Source organism: Sorex fumeus, unplaced genomic scaffold (assembly GCF_029834395.1).
Source record: "Sorex fumeus unplaced genomic scaffold, SorFum_2.1 ptg000131l, whole genome shotgun sequence".
Lineage (NCBI taxonomy): Eukaryota > Metazoa > Chordata > Mammalia > Eulipotyphla > Soricidae > Sorex > Sorex fumeus.
Window position 1 is genome coordinate 744,080 of NW_026606188.1, and position 25,584 is coordinate 769,663.

Below are 25,584 nucleotides of genomic sequence, written 5' to 3' on the forward strand. Positions count from 1 at the left end.
ATGAGAGCTCAATTTCTAATTTTTTGAGAATCACCCATACTGTTTTCCAAAAGGCCTGAACCAGTCGGCATTCCCACCAACAGTGTAGGAGTGTCCCTTTCTCACCACATCCGCGTCAGCACTGGTTGCTTTTGTTCATATGGATTGGGCCAGTCTGTGTGGTGTGAAGTGATATCTCATTGTGGTTTTGATCTGCATCTCCCTGATGATTAATGATGTGGAACATTTTCTCATGTGCCTTTTAGCCATTCGGATTTCTTCTTTGTCAAACTTTCTATTAATTTCATTTCCCCATTTTTGATGGGGTTGAATGTTTTCTTTTTGTAGAGTTGAAACAGTACTTTGTATATCCTTGAAATTAGCCGCTTATCAGATGTGTAGCTGGCGAATATCCTTTCCCATTCTGTAGACTGTCTTTGTATTTTGGTGACTGTTTCTTTTGATGTGCAGAAGCTTCTTAGTTTAAGATAGTTCCATTTGTCTATCTCTGTTTTCACTTGCTTGGCCAGTGATGTGACATCTTTGAAGACACCATTAACTTCTATGTCATGCAGGGTTTTGCCAACTTTTTCCTCAATGTACCTTATAGATTCCGGTCTGATGTTGAGGTCTTTAACCCACTTAGATCTTACTGTTGTACATGGAATTAGGCAGAGATCTGAGCCCATTTTTTGCATGTAGCTGTCCAGTTTTGCCAGCATAATTTGTTAAAGAGGCTTTCCCTTCTCCACTTCACTTTTCTTGTCCCCTCATTGAAGATTTGATGTTCGTATGCTTGGGGGGAAATATCAGTAGTATATGGAACCCTGTTTCATTGGTCTACAGCTCTGCCTTTGTTCCAGTACCATGCTGTTTTAATTATTACTGCCTTATAGTAGAGTTTGAAGTCTGGGAGGTTGATTCCTCCCATTTTCTTTTTCCCAAGAATTGCTTTAGCTATTCGTGGGGGTTTATTGTTCCATATAAATTTCAGGAGTGTTTGCTACACTTCTTTGAAGAATGTCAAGGGTATCCTAATAGGGATTGCGTTGAATTTATATAGTGCTTTGGGAAGTATTGCCATTTTGACAATGTTAATTCTCCCGATCCATGAACAGGGGATATTTTTCCATTTCCTCGTTTCCTCTTTTATTTCCTGAAGTAGAGTTTTGTAGTTTTCTTTGTACAGGTCCTTTACTTCCTTAGTTAAGGTGATTCCAAGATACTTGATTTTCTGGGGCACAATTGTGAATGGGATTGTTTTCTTCATGTCACTTTCTTCTCTTTCACTATTTGCATATAGGAAAGCCATGGACTTTTGGGTATTGATTTTATAGCCTGCCACTTTACTATACAAGCGTATGGTTTCTAGAAGTTTCTTGGTAGAGGTTTTAGGATTTTTTAAGTATAGTATTATATCATCTTCGAATAGTGAGAGCTTGATTTCTTCCTTTCCTACCTGGATGCCCTTAATATCTTTTTCTTGCCTAATCGCTATTGCATGTAATTCTAGTACTATATTGAACAGCAGTGGAAAGACTGAACATCCTTTTCTCGTCCTAAGAGGAAAGGCTCTCAGTTTTTCCCCACTGAGGATGATGCTTGCTGTAGGTTTGTGGTAGATGGCTTTAACTATATTGAGGAAAGTCCCCTCTATCCCCATTTTGGCTAGGGTTTTCATCATAAATGGGTGCTGGATCTTGTCAAATTCTTTCTCTGTATCTATTGATATGATCATATGATTTTTATCTTTTCTTTTGTTGATATGGTGGATTATGTTGATTGATTTGACAGTGTTAAACCAGCCTTGCATCCCCGGGATGAATCCTACTTGGTCATGGTGTATGATCTTTTTGATGAGTAGTTGAATTCTATTTGCTAGTATTTTGTTGAGAATCTTCACATCCGTGTTCATCAGGGATATCGGCCTATAGTTTTCTTTTCTCATGGTGTCTTTGTTTCCTTTTGGTATTAGAGAGATATGGGCTTCATAGAAACTGTTTGGTAGAGTTTTTGTTTTTTTCAATTTCCTGGAAAAGCTTGAGAAGAACTTGTAGTAGGTCCTCTTTAAATGTTTGGAAAAATTCTCTAGTCAATCCATCTGGACCTGGGCTTTTTTTTTTGGAGTGGGGGAAGACTTTTGATTACAGTTTCGATTTTGTTGATGTTAATAGGTCTATTCAGATACTCCAGATCTTCTGGATTCAGATTTGGGAGATTATAGGATTCCAGGAATTTGTCCACTTCTTCTAGCTTCTCTTGTTTCGTGGCATACAGACTTTCAAAGTAGTCTCTGATGATCTTTTGGATTTCTGTGGTTTCTGTTGTGATATCCCCTTCTCGTTTCTGATTCGGTTTATTAGGATTCTTTCTCTCTCTGTTACTTTGTGAGTGTTGCTAGTGGTTTATCTATCTTGCTAATTTTCTCGAAGAACCAACTCTTGGTTTCATTGATCTTTCGGATTGTTTCTTTGGTTTCCATGTCATTGATTTCTGCTCTAAGTTTTATGATCTCTTTCCTTCTGCCTGATTTAGGCTCTTTCTGTTGATCCTTTTCTACAGTCTTGAGCTGTGAGGTTAAGTTGTTTATGTGCATCGTTTCTATAGACCTAAGATATGCTTGCAGAGCTCTAAAGTTTCCCCTTTAATACGGCTTTCACTGCATCCCATAGTTTCTGGTAGCTCGTGTCCTCATTCTCATTTGTTTCCAGGTATCTTTTGATTTCGTCCTTGACTTCATTCTTGACCCACTCGTTGTTCAGCATTGAGTTGTTTAATTTCCAGGTGTTTGATTTGGTTCTCCGTGTCTGTGTGTGATTCACTTCTATCCTCAGTGCATTATGGTCTGATAAGATGGCTTATTCTATTTCTATCTTCCTGATTCTGTTGAGGTATGTTTTGTGTTCTAGCACATGGTCTATTTTGGAAAATGTTCTGTGTGCACTGGAGAAGAATGTGTATTCTTTCTTTTGGGGGTTTAAAGCCCTGTATAGGTCTATAAACCCTCTCTCTTCTATTGCTTCTTTCAAAGCCAATGATTCCTTGCTGGGTTTTGTTCTTGTAGATCTGTCCAGGGGTGATAGGGTGATGCTGAAGTCTCCAAGTACTATTGTGTTGCTTGCAATGTCCTCCTTAAAATCTATTAGCAGTTTTTTTTAATATTTAGCTGTTCCCTCATTAGGTGCATATACATTTAAGAGTGTGATTTCTTCCTGTTTTACATATCCCTTGATGAAGAGAAAATAGCCTTCACTGTCCCTTCTAGTCTTTTTCAAGTTGAAATTAATGTTGTCGGATACTAGTATGGCCACCCCAGCTTTTTTACAGGAGCTGTTTGCATGTAGAATTGTTTTCCATCCTTTGACTTTGAGTCTGTGTTTGCTCTGAGTGTTGAGATGAGTTTCTTTTAAGCAGCAGAATGTTGGGTTCTGTCTCTGTATCCATTTTGCCACTCTGTGTCTCTTAAATGGTGAATTTAGACCGTTGACATTGAGAGAGAGTATGGTTATGGGGTTTTGTGTCATCTTTCTGTAATGGTGTGGTGTAGTTGTAGGGTTTGTCTTGTCTTATAGTAGCCCCGTTAGCCCTTGTTTTAAGTTTGGTTTTGAGTCTATGAAGTTCCTGAGCTGCTTTTTATCTAGAAAATAGTGTAACATTCCTTCAATTTTGAGTGAGAGTTTAGCCGGATAGAGTATTCTTGGTGAATCATTCATTTCAGTGATTTTTTTTACTATATCTCGCCACTGCCTTCGGGCTTGTGGGGTTTCCTCTGATAGTTCTGCTGTGAATCTCAGGGGTGCTCCTTTGTATGTGATTTCCTTTTTTGCCCTTGCTGCTTGCAGTATTGTGTCTCTATCGGCAGCATCAATCATTCTAACTACAATATGTCTTGGAGTGTTTCTTTGGGTCTCTTTTAGCTGGCACCCTTCAGGCTTCTTGAATCTGAATGGCTGTATTGTGCAGCTCTGGGAATTTCTCAGTGATAATTTGTTTAACCATGTTTTTTTCATTGGGATTGTTTCCCTGAGCTTCTGGGAGTCCAATGATTCTAATGTTGTTTCTTTTGGAATTGTCTTTTAGGACTCTGATTCTCTGTAGAGCTACTTTGAGGTCCTTTGCCATTGTTTGTTGTTGCGTGTTGGCTTGGTGCAGCTGATCTTCCAGCTCACTGATTCTTTCCTCAGCTGTGGTCGTTCTATTTTTGAGGGCACAGAGTGAGTTTTTGATTTCATCTATGGAATCTCTGATCCGTGCCATTTCTGTGTGAAGCTTTTCAATTTCTGTTCTCATTTCTTGCTGTATTTTGTCGATTATGTGATCGATTGTTTCTTTCACGTCCTCTTTCAATTTAGCGGATATCTGTATGCCTGTTTCATTGAGTTGATTGAACATCTTAATAACTTCACATCTGAATTCCTTGTCAGAGAGGTCCCTAAGGTTGCTAGCACCTACTGAGACTTCTGGACTTGTTTCCTCGTTGTCTCCCTGTGGCGGGGATTTGTGTTGTTTCTTCATGTTGTTATGTAGGTGTAGGGCTTAGATTTCTTGGTTTGAGTAAACTACTTGCGGCCGGTAAGAATCGGCCTGCCCAAAATTAGACCACGCCCACTTTTAAAAGCCACGCCCACTTCTAAAGTGGCCACACCCCCATGAATACCTGGTGTGTTTTCGGGGAGTAAAGACTGGGTGGGGTGAAGAAACCAGCTCGGCTTGGGCGGCAGAAAGGGAGAGACAGAGAGGCTCAGATCTGCTTTGTCTCCTGGCATCTGGGGGATGCCTCAGGGCTTGCACAGTGAAATTCAAGTGCCGGGTTCAAGAAATGGCGTGAAAACTGACCTGGGGGGGTGGGGAGAAGAGACCAGCTCGGCTTCGATGGCGGAAAGGGAGAGGCAGAGAGGCCCATGCACATTTATTTAAACATATATATTTTCACAGGGTTACCTTGCAAATACTTTAATTAGTTGGTATAGTTAATAAAAAACTATTTTCTAAATATACCATATATGTGTATTTGTACTCTTTATAAAGATATAATAGTATACATTTAAAAGGTGTCATGATGAAGCTACTTTGAACCCAAATGTCATATGGAAGAACACTTGTGTCTATACAGAACTGAATTATTAAAGACCTAACTGGAAATCATTCTTTTTTTTTCAATTTTGGTTTGTTCAGTTTTGGGGCTACACTTGGAAGTTGTCAGGGATTACTCCTCTGTCTGTACTCAGGTGTTACTCCTGACAGAGCTCAGGGGACCATATGGGATGCCAATGATTGAACCTTAGCCAGCTGCGTGCAAGGCAAGTGCCCTACCCACTGTACTATCGCTTCAGCCCATATTTGAAAGTAATTCTTAGTTTATCTATACCATAATTACTACATATGAAATATGAGAATAATAATTGGACTAACTCTATAATACTCTCATTGTCTAATTCAGGCTTATCAAAAGCTTTTAACTCCCCAGATGATTTCTGACATTAGCAATATACATACACATGAGTCATGTCAACCTCGAATGCTGACTTCAGGTCAGAGCACCCATGAGATTGACTATTCTCTGGGCAATGTCAGAACTGTTTTAATATAGAGTGATTGACTTGACCAGAGTGAAGGGTCAGTGATGTCACTGCAAAAAATATAGCTTAGTATGATTAGCTGCAGAGCAGAACATTTCAGAGCTAGGGGCCCTTGAATCTCCATAAACTTCACAGGTTTAGGTGCTTGGAAATGGATTTTGGAGTGATTGCTGGGATCTTTGACAACCTTAATATATCATTCTCTTGGGCTGCCTTTCAGCTAACTTTCTGAGAACAGAACCCACAGGATATAGATTTATCACAAAAGACCATGGCATTAAAACATTTAAATGTTCCCATGGAACCTCTAGAGTCACAGAAGGACTGGGGTCTAGGCTCTCGATTATTCTCCTTACCTACCATGGAACTAGATAAATATGCAGATGTACACGTGCCTGTGCAAACACACACACACATACACCAAAACGGTATATATAGTAGAAAATATTATGTCAGATTATGTGGCTGGTCTTTAGCATACATATAAGGACATACAGCACCATCTTTGAAAGTTTAACCTCAATATTTTCTTATGGCTGTTATTTTTTCCAACTGAAATTGTTATCTCTGTTGTTCTATTGCTTAATTTCTGTTGACAATGTATTTTAAGATCTCCAGTTTTCATCTTTTAAATCCTACTTAGAAAGAAATGTCAGAACAAATGAAAATTAAATTTTAGAAGCTATTTTGTGGTCATAGGCAAATGTAATCTCTTTTGTGAAGATAGTTATAAACCAAAGTTATAATGGGACTTGAAGAGATTTGAGGAATTTCAAGGCAGAGCTATAGAAATTGGAGAATATTTGGCCTAGAGCAGAGAGGCCTGCTTTTAGAGAACTTCGTGTTTTCTATTAGATTTCCAGCTTGTCTAGAGATAGACTTGTTCAAACAGGAATAAGCAATGCAAAGGATGATCAGTTTAGGCCCAAACTGATTTCGTCAAAAACGGCCAATGCTAATGCATTTACTATAGTATAGAGATTTTTTAGGTCAAGTTTTATCAACATGAGTTAGTTATCCAGCTCTATAATTTGGTTATCTTGCAAAGTATTAGTCCATCTAATAACCAGTTTATTCTACAGATTCACTCATATTTCATTTCATGCTACTCTAGGGATTTTTTTCACATTGCAGTAATTATTAATAATTGAAGATGTATGTTTTAGAACAGTTTAATACTTAATATTTGATATTTAAAAATTTATTCAAAAATACATATTTAGGGACAGAGATAGTATAGAGATAAAGAATTTGCCTTGCGCATAACCAACCTCAGTTTGATATCTGACTCCGTATGAGGTGATCCCTCAGTGTAGAGCAGGAATAGCTCCTGTACATTACTAAGTGTGGCCCCACCCACTCTTAAAATGCGTATTTTGGTATAAAATAAACATTAAAATTAGTGATCTAACAAGTGCCTCCACATGCAAAACATGAGTTAAATTCATGAATCTTCCTCTTTGATTTCCATTTAATCAATTTTAAATCTACAAAATACTTTTAAAATGTAATGTTACTTGGTAGTAATAGAATTAAAAATAGAGAGAATATCAATGTTAAATCTGTTTTTACTTAACCTTAAACATTGTAACATGAGACCTGTACCAGTAAAGTAATTTGAGGGAAAAAATCATAGGCAAAGCATTCTACAGTACTGACCACAGAAATGAAATGACCCCGCTAGCAAAGAAAACAAAAGCAGAAATAACAAATGAAACTATTGTACGCACAAAAGCTTCTGCATGGTGAAAGAAATGAGGCCTAAAATAAACAGACAATCTACTGAATGGTGAAAGTATTCATAACAACATTCGTCAAACAAAAGGCTAATATCAAAGCTATATAAAATACTCAAAAACTCAATAACAGTGAAACAAATAACTCCCCTTATCCCCTCCCCCCCAACAATGGGAAAATAGCTGAATAGAAACTTGTCTAAGAAGACTTACAGATGGCCGAAGGGGCATATAAAAACAGTATCAGTGATCACTGATTTTCAGAGAAAAGCAAATCGAAATGACAATAATAACCCCCTGAAACAAGTGACAATGACCTGCATCAAAAACATGGAAATCAGAGTCTGGAGAGATAATGAGGAACTGTAGGTGCTCCATTCCACTAAATATGCACTGAAGCACCAGCACGTGTAAATCCAAGGACCACCAGGGATCATTTCTGGATACTGAGCCAGAAAAAGCCCATGAGCACTAATAGGTGTGATCAAAACAGACACATACACAAAGACAAAATAGAAAGAATCATTTTTGGATGAGAGTCCAGTGAATCAGGTACAGTTTTCTCAGGGACCCATACTCACTGTTGGTGGGACAGATGTCTGGTCTAGACACTATGAAAAATTTTGTTGGGAGTACACAGAAAATTAGAAAATTTCATAGGACTCAGTACCTCTTCTCCTGGGTCCCTATCTCCAAAATAATAATGCAAGAATTGGCAAGAATATATGAACATCTTGGTTCCTTACAGCAGCACTTACAGTAACAAAAGTGTGGAAACAACCCCAGTGTCTGAAAAATGAATGGATAAGATAATGGTGCATATGCATATGGAATACTACCAACCCATGAACAAGATAAAATTGTGGTTTGCTGCAACCTGAATGAAGGTAAAGGTATCATGCTAATGAATCAGAAAGAAAAATGCAGCCAGCAATGATCTAACTCACATGTGATGCATGAGGAAATAAAGCAAGGAATAAGATAATTTCATCACATGTCTATGGATAGTTTATATAGATAACTGTAAGAAAGTTCCATCACATTTATCTTCTACATTAAAATCATATTTCAAAACTGATTAGGTTCTGTTTTGTGATAATTTATATTCTGTTTGATTAGTCAGAGGCCAATGGGATGCCCATAGATTACTTCTTGTCATCTGATCTCTTACCAGACACTAAGCTTAGAAATGGAGATTATGTGTGTAGTAGAAAACGTTGCTTTCAAGGGCAGGCTCTTTCCTTGTCAGATTCAAGAAGAACGTGAATGCGGACTAGGGGGCTCACTCAGAGGTCCTTGTCCCAAATGTGCAAGGGCTGGAATTTCACCCATGCACTATTTGCTCCTGAAGACACTTGGAAGGCCCACCATAATTTGGGGGAGTGTTTCAGGCAATGCCCAGCAACATAAAGGCAGAGTAGCACCAGGAATCATCAGCTTTAGTTTGAAAATATTCTTGGGACTGGCAGTAGAGCCTCCTGAGCAATGCTTGGGATCCCACCCCAACCGACCCATAAAGGAAGAAAAAGGAAGAGATTTTGGCAGACTAAAAACATCACTAGATGCTTTAATGGATTGTGCACACGCAAGGAATTTCAAGGTCTCACATTCATTTAGGTTGTTTTAAGCTTCTAAAACAAATATGACCTTTATAAATCTCATCAAAGCCACCGAAAAGTCTCATTGTTGAGGCCCCATCTCTGGCACTCAAACAGCTACCCATCAAAGGCATTTCTTCAAGTTTTAGAAATTTTGGCTCCTGTTGTCAGTAGTACTGATTCATAGAGAAAGAATTAAATAAAATAGAGTCTTGTTGTAAATGCACACACAAAAAAATCAATATTTGCCAAATGGAAGAGAAGAAATCAATTGAGAAAGGCATGTTATTGTCAAACATCTAAAAGGCTTTGCCAACAATGGAGAGTAGGCAGAATTCTGTAAAAAAATATATGAGTTCTGTAGTCCAGAGCATAGAATTAATTAAAGGGTAACTGAATAAAAACTATGGGAATGTTTTCTATGGAGGCCAATTCAAATGAAATGTAGAGAGCCCCAAGTATAGCATTTAAACCATGTTTCAGAGACACTAATATTTTTATGAAAATAAATTTATTTGATAATTGTTTTGCATTGTTAGGGCAAAAAGTCTTTGTTTTTGTTTTGTTTTGTTTTGTTTTGTGTTGTTTGCTAAAAGAGTGAAGAATTTTGTAAAGATCATCTGCCCCATTTTCCAATGAAAAATACTTTGAGTCAAGATGTACTTGCATAGCCTAAGAAACTAAGTAATCATCAGCTTTGAAAATAATCTTGGGACTGGCAGTAGAGCCTCCTGAGCAATGCTTGGGATCCCACCCCAACTGACCCATAAAGGAAGAAAAAGGAAGGGATTTTGGCAGACTAAAAACATCACTAGATGCTTTAATGGATTGTGCACACGCAAGGAATTTCAAGGTCTCACATTCATTTAGATTGTTTTAAGCTTCTAAAACAAATATGACCTTTATAAATCTCATCAAAGCCACCGAAAAGTCTCATTGTTGAGGCCCCATCTCTGGCACTCAAACAGATATCCTCATGTGTAGAACCCATGAGAAAACTGATGCACTTCATCAAAACAAGATGACAATTTCATGATAGTTTTTGCTTTTAAGAACAAATACTTCTGAGTTTTTTTTTAAAGCAAACTAAAATCATGGAAAAATAATCACCAACATAAAGATATATCTTTACTGGCATTTACCGTATGAGTGAATGGAAGTTTACAAAGTTAGTATTTATTGTTAAAATTACTGCCTTTTATACTAAAGCATAGATTTCTTATTCAATACTCAATATGATAATTTGCAATCATGAATAGTATTTTCTATTTTTAAGAGAAATTTTGCTGACATGCTCTAGTTTTGCTTTCACAGAAAGCCTAGGATAAATGAATATATTTTTATGAATGAGGAAATAATGACGAAAATAATTATCCAAATTTCACAAAACAAGTTAGATTAAAATTTCAGTGGCTGATTTAACTAGAAATGCATTTCATTCCCCTCACATGTATTTTCTGGTAGTAATAACCATCCTGCTTGAATACAGACTAATCATAAACAATTCTTGTTAGAAAATAAAATCTCTGACTGCCCTGGTACCTATATGGTATACTCTATGCTCTGAGCAATATTTAGGCCAGCTATGAGTAATGAGAATCAATTTTTCTAAAATTGTGTAAGGCATCATATATATGTATATTATCATATATGCATATTAAATTTAGTATTTTATCTGAATGCTAGTATAATATTATCATTGTGTTCCATAAATGTGTGGTGTTACTGAGACAAAACCTTAGTCAAAGCCTTAGAGAACATTCACCATATACTTAAAATTGTAGTATATGATGAGTTATAAACTTTTCATCAGTTTTAGCTTTATAGCTGAAGAATTTGAGTTACAAAGATATGAATTCTTTGTTCCAGAACATAGAACTAATTCATGTTTTAAGTTGCAAGAAGCTGTAAAAGATACTTTTCAGTTCATCAATAAAGGCATTTTCATTGTCCATGAAATGATCTCGATGTTTTGCCAGAAAATGCTAGTCAGCAATGCCAGACTTAGAATAGTCCTGTCTTGCAATATGAAGGACAGTTATATTTTGGGATTAGAAACATAGGAAACTAAAAGAAGATGATTGTTTTCAAAAGATGAATTTTTGGACCTTGAATGAATAGTATGAAATGAGAACTGGAATTCACAAAAAAAAAATTAGAATAACAGAGCCAAATACCTGACCTTTTATATCAAGCACTGTAGCACTATAGCACTGTCGTCCCATTGTTCATTGAATTGCTCAAGCGGGCCCAGACTCCTTGTTACGGTGTTTGACATATCAAATACGTCACAGGTAGCTTGCTAGGCTTTGTCGTGCGGGCGAGATAGTCTCGTAGCTTGCTGGGCTCTTCGAGAGGGGCAAAGGAATAGAACCTGGCCAGGCCGGGCCGGCTGCATGCAAGACAAATGCCCTACCACTGTGCTATCGCTCCGGCTCATATCAAACACTCAGAATAATTGATTTTACAGAATTTACTAAATTTGTTAGTTAAAGAGGAGCTGCTTATTATATCCAGACACTATGGAATGTTGAAATAAAATTAATTACTCAGTTGTACATAAAGATTTGAATAAAGAGTATTCAATTCCTGGAGTTAAATTTATTTTTTTATTTTATTTTTATAAAGTTGTACACAATATTTGATTACATTTAATATTCGAACACTAATCCCACTACCATTACACCTTTCGACCACCATATTTCCATCTCGAAACCCAAACCCTGTCCCCAAAATAGAACCAAAACAATTTACTTTGTGTTGCTTGTTATGAATAATCCACTAAAAATGAGACAAAAAAGTTTTATTAGGAAAGCATGTGAAGATTGTTTTATTTCACCAAGGAGCCTTTAAGCCTATGTATAAGAGATTAATAACATGTTGTTAAAGGTTGAGCATTGTGTGCATATATATATATCTGTAAAAATATATATAAATATATAAATATATACAGATATATATTTGTATAAACATATATCTGCATATATTTATACAAATATATATCTCTATAAATGTATTTCCCCCTAAGATTATTTGCTTTCCCAATCAAATGGGGTGTGCTACTCTTGGTATATTAATGGTGTAAAGGATGAGATGTCCAGGAATAGATTCTCTTATGGGTGAGGCTCATCTGAGCGTGTGGAGAGTGGCCTTGAGCCAGGCGATGGTTGCGATTTTTAAAAGCATATAGCAAACACCTGTTTTTTAAAAAGCAACAAGGTAGGGTATTGAGTTCAAGTCCTTTCGAGGCAAAAGAGCAAGGTGGTTTTAATAGTGCAATAAAGAATAGAATTTTCAGATAAGCTGTCAGATTACTTGCTCTCCCTCCCAAATCTAGTGTTCCTTTTCTTGTCTCAGAAGAGTGGAAATTTTATGTCAAATTGTTCATTGTGAATGCAAAAGTACATTTGTAATTCCAAACTGTCCTTGAAGTTTTAAGCATTTTTTTTTTCTTTTTGGGTCACAACTGGTGTTGCACTGGGGTTACACCTGGCTCTGCACTCAGGAATTACCCCTGGCAGTGCTCAGGGGACCATATTGGATGCTGGGAATTGAATCCAGGTCTGCCACGTGCAAGGTAAATGCCGTATCCGATGTGCTATTGCTCCAGCCCCAATTTTTAAGCATTTTTATAGAAACACAAGTTTGCAATGACTTAATGACGTATTTTCTATGTATAAGCTAAAACACTACTGTAGAATTGTCCAAATCTATAAATGTACTATTATTTTAATTGTGTAATAGGAGCGATAGCACAGCAGGTAGTGCGTTTGCCCTGCGTGCGGCCAATCTGGCTGACGCAGGATCGATTCCTTCGCCCCTCTCGGAAAGCCCGGCAAGCTACCCAGAGTATCTCGCCCACAAGGCAAAGTCTGGCAAGCTACCTGTGACATATTCATATGCCAAACACAGTAACAAGTGCCACAATGGACACGTTACTGGGCCCGCTCGAACAAATTGATGAACAACAGGAGGACAGTAACAATATACTCTACACGTTTACTACATCATTGCATGGTGTTTTCTAAAAATATTATAATAGATTTTCTCATTATAGCCAACTATCCATAATATTTGATACCTTTCTGCCTAGAAGTAGTAGTTCTACATACAATGATTTCAACATTATAATGTGAAAAATTCAAAATTTTATAAGATTTTAGGAGGCTTTATCATTAAACACTTTAGTAAAGTGTTTAATGATCTTTTAATTTTTATTCTTTTAGTGGGGTAAGAATCGCATACAGCAATACTTGGGGATTACTCCTGGCTCTGTGTAAAGGCAATATTTGAGAATCTGGGATCCAACCTGACTTATTTGCTTGTGAGGCAAGTACCCCACACACTATACTATCTCTACAAATGCTAATCTTGTTTTTAAAGAAAATAAATTTTACCTGGGTTCAATCCCTGACACTGAATATTGGTCCCCTGAAGCGATTGCTGATCAGAAAGCCAAGAGTAAATCCTGAGCACTGCAGAGTGCATCCCCCAAATTCCCCTAATCTAAAAATTAATAAACTATAGAACTCTCCCAAGCCAACCTTGGGTTTAAATGTGATTACGAATATACTGTTAATAATATTCTATCTAGTTTGAATGATATCTGTATGATATTATGTTGTCTTCTTAGTTAAAAAGGAAACTTCAAATTGAAAATTGAAATTGAGTAATTTTAACTGCTTTACATTTGAACTAAAACCTAATTTGTAGCAATATTCATTTTGCATATTTGTAAATAATGAGGTGCATTAAAATATAATAAAGTGAGCAATGTAATATGTTATATTTTGTTTCAGAATGCTTGGCACAATATAATGATAAAAGTCACTCACAAACTTATTTTTATATAGAACAGCATATATGTATGTATTTTATACAATCTAAAGTGTATCAGTTCAAAGGTAGCATGATGTGGTTGACACCTTCTCAACAAGGTCAGGCCAGTGATATTGTACTTTATCTTCTGTGCTTGCACCATCAGGTCTTCGATGGATGCTTCTGATAGCACTGTACTTGCGTTGAAAGTACAGTTATTTTATTTATTTATTTATTTTTAATTTTTATTAGTGAAACACCATGAGGTACAGTTGTAGACTTACAAATTTTTGTACTTGGGTTTCAGTTATACAATGATCCAGTACCCATCCCTCCACCAGTGCCCATTCTCCATCATTTACATATTTTTTTAAATTTTTGTTAGTGAAATACCATGAGGTACAGTTGTAGATTTAAAAAATTTTGTGCTTGGGTTTCAATTGTACGATGATCAAACACCCATCCCTCCACCAGTGCCCATTATCCACCACCATGAGTCCCAGTATCCCTCCCACCCCCCATTCCCCCAACCTACCTTGCCACTATGGCAGGGTTTCCCTTTTGTTCTCTCTCTCCTTTTGGGTGTTGTGGTTTGCAAATTAGGCATTGAGTGACAATCATGTTTAGTCTATAGTTTAGAAAGTAGAGTTATTTTAGTTCTTCTTTGGCACTCTAGTTCAGCCTTGAGATTTTATCAGCCTCTCCTTGCTCATTCTTCTTAATGGTACCGTACCGGGGGCTCTTGCAGGGTCAGGGGAATGAGGTCCATTGTTTTTACTGTTTTTGGCATATAGAATATGTCACAGTTAGCTTCCCAGGTCTGCTGTGTGTGCAGAATGTTCTCGGTAGCTTGTCGGGCTCTCCTAGAGGGATGGAGGCTAATCGCCCTTATAAGTGTTCCTATGGTTGACACCATAGCTGAACCCCGTCAAATATGGTGTGGTAATCTTGGAAGATGGGTATTAAGTGTCTTATGATGCATCCAGAAAGAAGCCTGGAGCATGGTGGCGTCTGGGTAGTCGAGGTAGGGGAGGTAGTGGATGTCGGCCTATGAGGTATTTATCTGGCACTGGCAAGGTGAGGCTTCTGGGCGTGATACCTGGGATGCCGGAAATTGGTGGAAGAGGATCTCTGAATCCCATGGAGTTTGGAATCCAGGTCATAAAGTTTTGCCTAACCTATTCTATGAGGCTTCACTCATGCGTGCAGCTCTGCCCAAGTGTTTGGAAAGCAACCTGGAGCGTGGCGGCGACTGGGTAGTGGAGGTGGTAGAGGTAGTGGACTTTGGCTAATGAGGTATTTCTGGCACCAGCAGGGTGGGGCTTCTGCTGATGCCAGAATTTTGTCACTGTTGTCCCAAAATTCCAAACAGGATGAGACCACAGTCTTCTTCCTGCAAAATTCTACTTCATGGAGTGGAGAGAAAGGGCTTCAAAGTTTAAAAAGAAAACTCCCAGAACAACCACAAACTGGTAGCTCTTTGGCACTATTTCGGCAACATTGAAGACACCATCATTGACGACATCGAGGAAGAATACAATTGACTGCTTCAGCACCTCCATTATTGTGCCAGGAGAGAGAAAACCACAAAATGATGCCTGTCTTCAGAAACTCTTGAGTTCATTCGCCAACATGGTTTGGCACAAGCATCAGACAACCACAAGCTAATGTCCGAGCTTGCAAAGCTGTGCAGAGAAGCGATAAAGGAAGATCTCAAAGAGAAAAGAGCAGCAATGCTGACTGATGCGGCAGAAACCAGGAAAAGCATTCACAGCCCCCCTGTCCTTCACCAACTACAAGACCAAGATGACTGCCCTCCGACGTCCTGATGGATCTATCAATCTTCCAGATGAGTAATGGAGAAGATTATTCATGACTTCTACTTGGATCTCTTCGATAGCCATGTCCACCTGTCCATATACCAAATTCTGCAGGATGGACATGTCATTCCCAACGTTCTCCCTCCCGAAATCCAACACTCTATTTTGTCAGTAAAGAAGTGAACAGCACCCGGCCCAGACAAGGTCAGACCCGAACACCTAAAGAATCTGCTGTCCGTATTCATTAATACACTGGCTCAGCTCTCCACATGCTACCCGTCTGAATGCAAGGTTCCATCCCAGTGGAAAACCAGCAGGACCATTCTACTGTATAAGAAGGGAGATATCCACGACATTGGCAACTATCACCTGATCTGTCTATAGTCCTTTGTCTACAAGATGTTAACTCGAGTCATCCTGAATAAAATTGGCAGAACATTTGATCAAGGACAACCATGTGAGCAAGCCAGGTTTCGAAAAGGATTCAGTACAATAGACCATATACACACGGTAACCAAGCTCATTGAGGTTTCTTGGGAGTTCAAGATGGTGTTCTGTCTAACGTTCATTGATTTAAAGAAGGCCTTTGATTATGAAGACTGAAGCGGTCATCAAAGCCCTAGCCAAACAGGGCATTCAAAGTCAACACATCAGGATCCTCCATGAGCTGTATTACAGATTCACTACCAAGATCTCACCATTCTACAAGGAAGTGATCATTAACATAAAGAGTGGGTTTCCCCAGGTCGATACAATTTCACCGAAACTCTTCAGAGCCACCCTCTAGAACATCATGGGATGACTGGAATGGGAAGGAATGGGAGTGAAGATAGATGGCAACTACACCACTTCTGCTTCGCTGATGACATCGTTCTAATAGCACCAAATTTTAGCCAAGTGGCACAAACGCTGGCTGACTTCAACCATGAGTGTGGAAAGGTTGGATTCCAGCTGAATCTCACAAAGTCAATGTTCAAAGGAACCGGTCTCATTCCCGATGTTCCATTTGCTCTCAACAGAACAAAAATCTCCAAATACAGCAGTTATGTGTACCTAGGTTGAGAACTCATCATGATGAATGACCAGGTACCTGAACTGCGCAGGAGGGAGAGTGGTTTGGAACACCTTCAAGAGCATCAAAGAAGTTGTTAAGAGGACAAAGAACCTTTGGCTCCAGGCATATCTCTTCAACTCCACCGTTTTCCTGCATTAACATATACCTCAGAGAACCGGGCCCTATGAAAACAGGATAAGAACGCTATTTGGGTCTCCGAAAGAGGAATCAAAAGAGCTATGCTAGGAGTATCACGTTTCACTCAAGTGAGAGAAGGAATCGAGAGTTCTGACCTCCATCAACAATCTCAATCAGGGATGCTCTCTCATTTTCCAAGGTGTCAAAAATCAGATGGGCTGGATGTGTAATGTGATTTGGAGATGACCGTTGGCCTAGAACCATTACTGACTAGATTCCACAGGATGTCAAAAGATTGCATGGACACCCACCTACGAGATAGTCAGACTTCTTTGTCAAGACCATGAACAGTTTGAGGCGCTTTGTATTACTGGAGCAAGCAGACGCCTTTGGGCTACACTAGCATGAGACAGGGACAAATGATTACATCCGCTCAAGGAACTCAATGATGTCAAGTGATCAAGTGATCAAGTAAAGTGTATGCTCAAGTGAGAAGAACAAATTTTTCCAATAAATTATAAGAATTTGAAAACAAATGAACAAATATCTTAATCACTTAATCCCCGTTATTCATCGATTTATTCGAGCGGGTGCCAGTAACGTCTCCATTCATCCCGGTTGCGTCCTAGCGTAGCCCAATGGTATCTGTTCGTTTTAGGAACATGTAGAGCCTCAAACCGATCATTTAGGGTCTTGACGAAGAAGTCTGACCATCTTATAGGTGGGCGTCCACGTGATCTTTTGATGTCTTGTGGAATCCAATCAGTAATGGCTCTAGTCCAGCGGTTGTCTGTAAACCTCATTACGTGTCCAGCCCATCTGATTTTTGATGTCTTGGCAAATGAGACAGCGTCCCTGATTCTTGAGTGTTGACGAAGATCAGAACTCCGGATTCTATCTCTCATTTGAGTGAATCGTGATATTCCAAGCATAGTTCTTTCGATTCCTCTTTGAGAGACACGAATAGCGTTCTCATCCTGTTTTCGTAGGGTCCAGGTCTCTGAGGCATATGTTAATGCAGGAAGAATAGTGGAATCAAAGAGATGTGCTCGTAGCTGGAGGTTCTTTGTCCTTTTAGTTATTTCTTCAATGCTCTTGAAGGCATTCCAAGCCGCTCTCTTCCTCCTGCGCAACTCAGGTGCCAGGTCATTCATCATGTTGATTTCTCAACCTAGGTATATATAACTGTTGCATTCGGAGATGGTGGTTCCGTTGAGAGCGAATGGAGCGTCAGGAACAAGGCTGTTTCTCATAAACATTGTCTTCGTAAGATTCAGCTGTAGTCCGACCTTTTCACATTCACGGTCAAAGTCGTTCAGCATTTGTGCCGCTTGGTTGATGTTTGGTGTTATTAGAACGATGTCATCAGCAAAGCGGAGGTGGTGTAGTTGTCGACCATCTATCTTCACTCCCATGTTTTCCCATTCCAGTCGTCGCATGATGTTCTCGAGGGTGGCACTGAAGAGTTTTGGTGAAATGGTATCACCCTGCCGAACCCCTCTCTTGATATGGATGATTACTTCTTTGTAGAATGGTGAGATCTTGGTAGTGAATCCGCAATAGAGCTCATGAAGGATCCTGATGTATTGAGTTTGTACGCCCTGATTGGCTAGGGCTTCCATGACCGCTTCCGTCTCAACAGAATCAAAGGCCTTCTTTAAATCAATGAACGTTAGACAGAGCGGCATCTTGAACTCCCGAGATACCTCAATGAGCTTGGTTATTGTGTGGATATAGTCGATGGCACTGAATCCTTTTCGGAATCCAGCTTGTTCACATGGTTGTCCTCCATCTAGTGTTCTGCTAATCCTATTCAGGATAACTCAAGTGAATAGTTTGTAGATGACAGACAATAGGCAGATTGGGCGATAGTTGCCAATGTCGTGGATGTCTCCGTTCTTGTATAGTAGTATAGTCCTGCTGGTTTTCCATTGGGATGGAACCTTGCATTCAGACAGGTAGCGTGTGAAGAGTCAAGCCAATTTATTGATGAGTACTGATGGTAAGTTCTTCAGGTGTTCAGGTCTGATCTTGTCTGGGCCAGGTGCTCTTTGTTTCTTTACCGACGAGATGGCATGTTGGATTTCGGAAGGGAGAACATTGGGAACGACATATCCATCATGTGGTATGTGGTATGTGGGCAAGTGCATGTGGCTATTAAAGAGATCTGAGTAGAAGTCATGAATAATCTTCTCCATTGCCCTTCTGGAAGATGTGATAGATCCATCATGATGTCGGAGGGCAGTCATCTTGGTTTTGTAGTTGGTCAAGGACAGGCGGGCATTACGAATGTTTTTCCCAGCTTCTGCTGCATCTACCAGTACTGCTGCTCTCCTGTTTTTGAGGTCATCCTTGATGGCTTCTCTGCACTGTTTTGCCAGTTCGGACGTTCGCTTGTTGTTGCCTGAGGCACGTGCCAAGCCACGTTGGCGAATAAGTTCAAGAGTGTTCGAAGAAAGACGGTGTTTTGTGGTTATCTCTCTCTTGGCATTCCTTGTACAATCATGGAGGTGCTGAATCTTTCGATCGTATTCCTCATCAATGTTGTCAATGAACGCATCTTCCCATGTTGCCGCAATAGAGCCAAAGAGCTCCCAGTTGGTGGTTGTTCTGGGAGTCCTCTTCTTAAACCTTGCATTCTTTTCTCCTCGTTCTGTGAGGTAGAATTTTGCACGAAGAAGACGGTGGTCTGATCCCGTTTGGAATTTTGGGACAACAGCAACATTGGTTAGGCAAAACCGCCGATTGAATATGATGTGGTCTATTTCATTGTGGAACCATCCATCGGGAGACTCCCATGTCCAACATTTAGATTCAGCCTTTTGGAATTGTGAGTTACCATGGAAGGTTTTGGTTGACATGATGAACTCAGACAGTCTGTCACCCTGTTTGTTCCATTCCAGGCCCTGGGTTCCAATGTGGAGTTCATCAACTGATCTTCTTGGTCCTATCTTGGCATTAAAATCACAGACAATGATCTTGTAGAAGGTGTGATCTTCTTTATAGAACTTCTCCAGCTCCATGTAGAATTTCTCTGTTTCTCTTTCACCATAACTGGATGTTGGTACATAGACAACAAAGATAGAAACTGCCGGTAGTGAGCCACATTTATTCAAGTGTAATCATCCGATTCGGGTTGTTAGGCATTCAAATGAATCAATGCTCGTGACTAAGTTTGTGTTGACAAGGATACCGACACCACCGACGCCTCTTTTATCACATGTTCCAAGGAACAGTTCTTCTCCAGTGTCGAAAACAGCATGATGGGATTGATGTCTTCTCGTTTCGGTCAGACCAATGATGTCGTACTTGATCTTTCGTGCTTGTATCATAAGGTCTTCAATGGATGCAGCAGATGCCAGCATACGAGCATTAAAAGTACAGACAATCATTTTTGTTTTTCTGCATTTTGGCAGCCTATGTCTGCCTTGGTGTTTTATCAGCCTCTCCTTCCATATCCTTCTCGACTCTGCATATTCATGGTTAGGGAAATGAGATCCATTTATTACTGGATTTGGCATATCAATTTGGTCTATTTGGTATAGACTACGGATAGCTTGCCAGGCTCTGCCGTGCCGGTTGGATATTCAAAGATATTTAAGGTATCCTGAAAACTTAGAAAAAAGTAAATAAATAGAGGCTTATCCAAGTGTGTGGAGAGTGGCCCCAGTAAGGCCTTGGTTGGGGCCTGGAGGTCTTCAGCTGTTGGGCCCTGGCGAGGATAGTCAGACACAGGGTAGGAGACTCTGCCTTGTGCTCTCCCGGGAGCTTATTGTGATAATCTCTGGATCCTGGCTGTTGTTGAACGTTCATATATATATGAACAAATATAACTATAATAAATCTCACATAAGTATTAGGATTGAAATGCTGGGTTATTTATATATACATGCTATCACTATATTATCTCTAAATTTATACATATTTACTTGATATGTTATTTTTAAAACTATGTTAAAAATTGAAACTTAAAGATTTTTCAAGCACATTTAATTTAATGTGATGTACTAAAATATTTTAATATACAACTTTAGACACAATGTTAAAACATTAGATGAAAGATGTCTATGAACAAATATTAATTACTTTCTTAAAAATTTGATATAAGACCAGTTTCATATTGTTTGTTAAGCATTTCTTGTGTTTTGATATTTTGATTAGAACTCTGTTAATAATGGGATTAAATTTCAAAATAAATTAAAGACTTTTCAGGAAATCACTGGATTGTTTTTTACCTATACTAGACAGCCCTTGATATTTCTAAAATGTATTATTATGGCCAGAAGACCTAGTTATATCAATCAAAGAAGGCATGACCTGATACGAGCTTTGTCTCAGTCACCATACTAATGTTTAATTTAATGAAGTAATTTAGAAATATAGCCCTGCATGCATTCGTTACCATAATTTAATTTGTAAAACTGTATTCGCAGGATTTTTAAAAATTAAAATAATAGGATATGCTTTGTTCTACCTATTACTAATAATTTATAGAAAAGAAAATAACTTCAGTTAATGTTAACATAAGCAAGTCAGATTAATCTCCATAGAACCTGTTTATATAATTAATAATTGCTCATTGCCACTGTAAAAATCACTTGAACCTAGATGTAAGCATGATACATTCCTCTGTGAATTGGTGCACTTTTGAAAATCACATTGATAACTTCTAGTTATGAAAAATAAATATTTTTTAAAAAATTAAATGGAAATATTAATTAACAAATTGTGTAAATTAGTGACTTCAAGTTTTGTTTCATTCCTCATATTACTATGGATATATCATTTGATCTGAATTTTTGAGGTTTTTTTGACTGTTTTGGGGCCACAGACAGTGGTGCTCAAGACAGTCCTGGCACTGCACACAGGGATCACTGCCAGAAGGCTGGGAGGATTTATGTGGTAATGGGGATTAATCCCAAGCCAGCCCCATTCAAGGCAAGACTCCTGTCCTCTGAACTATCTCTCTGCCTCAGGAAAGCATCATTATTATTTTATTACTTTAGTTATATAAGGGCTGGAGCAATAGAACAGCGGTAGAGCATTTGCCTTGCGCACAGCCAACCCGGCCAAGCCGGGTTCTATTCCTCTGCCCCTCTTGGAGAGCCCGGCAAGCTACCGAAACTATCTCGCCCACGTGGCAGAGCCTGGCAAGCTACCCATGCCATGTTCAATTTGCCAAACACAGTAACAACAAGTCTCAAAATGGAGACATTACTGGGCCTGCTCAAGCAAATCAATGAACAACGGGAGGACAGTGTTTTTTGGACAGTTAATATAATATTTTTGTGTCTTATTTTCTTATTAGGTCAATCCACTAGTATCTATTCCTCAAGTGAGTGTCCTCAATGTCTTTATAGCTCACATTAATCTCTTATAAACAACCATAATATTGAACTTTGCCTCTTTGGAGGGAGTGAGGGTCAACATCTAGTAGTGCTTAGGCTTTTTCTAGACTCTACACTCAGGAATCACTCCTGGTGGGCTCAAGGGTGCCTATGGGATTTGGAGAATTAAATCAGGTTCACTGACCTGTGTTGGTAGTCAAACCAATACCCACTCTACTACATTATTGGCCATAGTAACCTAGTTTTGCAGTAAGTATGTAGAGGTAAAGAGAAATAAAGAACTAAGCTTAAAAATTCAAAAGGAATTGTAGGGAAAGTTTAAGGTTTTAATTGGGCAAAATTAGAGAATAATTTTGATAATAATGAAGAACAATAAAATTCAGTATTTTTTTTCTGTTTCCATTTTTCTTCCCTTCCCTGCTTTTTCATTCAGATCTACTCATTGTCTTGAAACAAAAGTGAAGAGTTCACTTCATGCCATGCAAAATTATAGATCAACAAAAATTCACTAAATAAATGCTTTCTGTGTAGTACACTGAATTTGAACTTTGTAATGTCACAAGTATTTAAGTTCAATTAGTAAACTTTAATGTGACAAGTATTAATAGCTTTCCAAAGGGTTAATAAAATGTGATTAAGTTGAGAAGGAAATTTTGCTCTTTACCAAAGATGTACTCTAAAAAATGGTAGCAGTCAGAAAGAGATTGCCAGATATCTATATCTTCACCCTGTTATTCGTTGGTGACCTCTTATATAAGGAACAATTTTCACTTCAAGTTTGTAAAATGCCCAGGATCATAGTCTTGAAATTTTTCTGGCCTCCCCCAGTGACTTCAGTGATCTTACTCTTCAATGATCTTACTTATACCCTAGGAATGGTGACTTCCAGTACAAACACATAAAGGTCAAATTCAGCTTTATTTCTTAGACTGAACAGGCAAAAAGTGGATCTCTATATTTTAACATAACTTCATGTAAAACTTTACAATTATTTCTATATTAATCAAGAGCACTAACATTAGTATGTAAATCACCTGTTTACAGATTTATTTATCATGGACCTTAATAAATACAGTGTTCAAATCTGACATTCACGATAAAATAGCTTTCCATATCTTTGCTGGAATTTGGCTAACATTGACATGGGATTAACTCGCAAGTTATTTTTATCATGATATGCTTTCTTAAGAACTCAAGAAGTATCATCTCAAATATAGAAAATCATATACTGTATATCAATGCTAGCCAATTTTATACCATAGTAATGAAGATAAATAATTATTTTTTTGCTTTTTGGGTCACACCCAGCTGATGCTCAGGGGTTACTTCTGGTTCTGCACTCAGGAATCACTCCTGGGGGTGCTTGGGGGACCATACGGGATGCTAGGAATCGAACCTGGGTCAGCAGTGTGCAAGGCAAACGCCCTACCCACTGTGCTATTGCTCCAGCCACATGAGATAGCTAATTTTTATCTCAAGTAATTCTCTAGTTGATTCAGTAAGTTATTTTATTTGAATTAGTAACTATCATAATTTTCATGAATTATTGGACCATTTACTATCTTTTTAATTTGTCTAAACTGACGAAGCTAATATTCATTGTAAAATAGCAAAGTAATCAATTAATAACCACTAGTGTACTTGAATTATATCCACCCACAGAGGGTTGTTTAATGATTCACGAGAGTATGCTGAATAAGAACTGTTCCCTAGAAATAGACAACGAAGCAAGTAATTACATATTTATATTTCAATGATTTAGTTAAGCCTTTTCTATTTTATTGCACCACAAGGAGAAAATTTTGTATGGATATGGATATTACTGAGTATTATATGGATAATACTAAGTTACTTAGGATTTTCAGTATATTTAGAACTATGTAAGAACCATGAAATAGCTCTAGAAAGCACAGGCAGTGGAATTAGTACTTTAAATAATGTATACATGAACAAATCAGTAATCTGTTCCTTGAGGATGAATCCATCTAATTAGGACTTTTGTGAAAAAAGAAAATTTCTAAGCAATGACTAATGACAGAAAAAGGTCTGAGCAATTATCTGGCAGACACTTAAAAAGTTACTTTGTACCTTTTTATATATGTGAACATGCAAAAGTATTTATCCAGTATATGTTCTGGATGTACATGTTCTGATTAATTATTAGAAAAAATACTAGGTTTGAAAATGATTACTAACTCATAGAATATTTTATGAAATAAGTAAAACATGACTTAACTTTATGATGATAATTATAATAAAATTATAAAATTGTAACTATCCCACTGCTTTTTCACCTGATTCTAATATTAGTATGCTACATACATATCAATTTATTTGATCTTTGCCAGTTATACGAAACATGTTTTTTTCTTTTTGGGTCACACCCGGTGATGCACAGGGGTTACTCCTGGCTCTGCACTCAGGAATTACTTATGGTGTTGCTCAGGGGACCATATGGGGTGCTGGGTGCAAGGCAAATGCCCTACCCACTGTGCTGTCACTCCAGCCTCATATAAAACAAGGGTAGGGCGTTCGCCTTACAAGCGGCCAACATGGCCGACCCGAGTTCGATTCCTCCGCCCCTCTCGGAGAGCCCGGCAAGCTACCGAGAGTATTCGATATGCCAGACACAGTAACAACAAAGTCTCCAATGGAGACGTTACTGGGCCCGCTCGAGCAAATCGACGATCAACGGGAGGGCCTTTACCTTTACCTTTTAATAGTCGTTTTATCCATATGGAACCTGAGCATTCTGCTAAGTAATTTGCAAAAAAGCACATAGTAGTTCTAAAACAGAACTTGTCATAAATGCCAGAGAATATTAATTATCATATACAGATAAAGAACGCACAAATAGAATATGGCAAGAATCAAGGAATGATGGAGGGTCGCACTGAAATATTTGATTTCAAAGCCAGAGGTACCAAGAAAACGAGTATTAGGAGAAATTAATTCAAGTAGGAGGAAAAGTGCTCAGTTGTGTGTCTATGTGCTAGTGTAGAAACTCCAAAGATGAGCTAGTGCTGAGAAGTGAAAAATAAAGTCAAGTACAGTACAACAAATAAAGTACAGTTTTCGTTTGATTTAACTGAGGTTCTGGGTAAGATGGGAAGGATTTGCTGTATGTTGAGCAGAGAAGGAATATGACTAATTGGTGTTATTTAATAACGCTTATTTGGTGATATGAGCAAATATGTTGTAAGGGAAAGAGTGTGAAGAAGCCTGTGTGGAGGCAGTACTTTTTATCTAGTCAAGGGATATTAGTGACACAGTATTGAGACTACTGGAGATCTGGGTCTTAATTGAACTACAGATATGTGGTTTGCTGGCGAATTCCTTTATATGTAAGATTAAAGAGAAAGTTCAAATTTGTGTTTCGCCCTGAGATACCAAACTATAAATTAATTTATGAAACAAAGAGGTCTATGAGTGAAGTGCGTTGGTAGGGGAAAAATACAATGATGAAGAAGAGAAAAATGAATTTTCTTTAGTAGGCATGTGAGACTAGAATTTA